Genomic DNA, 1,057 nt, shown 5'->3' with positions numbered 1-1,057 from the left:
CTATGCGCTTTTTAATTATGACCATGAATCACAATGGTTAGCCTATAAGACAGAGTCGGGGGAAAGACACACGTTTATGGTCATTAACTCAATGAATTTTAAATTAAAGTAATTACCTCTAAGTCTGTTATCGCTCTTTTAGAATAGAACATTCCACTGGCACAGCCTCTCTTTGTAAGTCGTCTCACAGCCTGCTATTTTCAGGAAACCAGAGGTTACAGAGGAAGCCTTTAGAAAGCGCTGCTAGAAAGGCTTGGATTTCTCTCTCCGTTCCTTATTCTCCCCAAACAACTTAGATACCTTTCAGCACTCTGAAACTCCATGAGTTCATAGTTTGTAAATGGAACACACAAAACCCAAAGGGAATGCTTTTCACAGTTTGTCCCAACCCATTCCCAGCAAATGGATTGAGGGCGACAGAACTCTACTGTCTGAGCTAAGTATGAAGAGAAGTAATGTGTCGCTGACAGAGGAGAATCGGGTATTGAAAGCTGTGTTCTCTGTGTGTCTGTTACCTACCCTGTCACGTTACAATCCAGAGCTATCTAGGATGACTCACCGAGCATCCTTACCAGCTACTACTTTTTCTTCTCACACCTCAGACAAAACTTAACAAATGAACAAATTTCCCCTGTTGCCTGTCTGTATCTCTGTCTTCCTTAGTGCCTCATTCCTTCTCCCCTAGGCTCACCCAACCTATTTCCCCATTGGTTCTTCTCTTTGTCTCTGAGTAAGGCTATTCCAAGGAATTATTTCACCTGCAAAACTCACCAGATAGTACCTTTCATCATCAAAAAACATTGGGTCTTTTTCAAAATATGGTTCATATTTTGTTAAGGAAAATAACACATCCTTGGAGGAATTTTGAGCTATTTAGAGGCTGTTCAATTCATTTTGCAGTTTACAGCAAAGCTCTAGCATTGAATTTCCTTAGAAAGACCCTTCCTCTCTATGTAATTTGAGGACAGTATACTTGATGTTCCATGAAAACCCACCCCTGAGTCATGACTCAGTGAGAATCATAATTTGTGGAGCAAATGCTATCTATATTTATACC

The sequence above is a fragment of the Puma concolor genome, chromosome D3 (assembly GCF_028749965.1).
Source record: "Puma concolor isolate L17-30 chromosome D3, mPumCon1.1.hap2, whole genome shotgun sequence".
Lineage (NCBI taxonomy): Eukaryota > Metazoa > Chordata > Mammalia > Carnivora > Felidae > Puma > Puma concolor.
The sequence above is the reverse complement of the archived record's forward strand: the minus strand, read 5'-3'. Positions refer to the sequence as shown.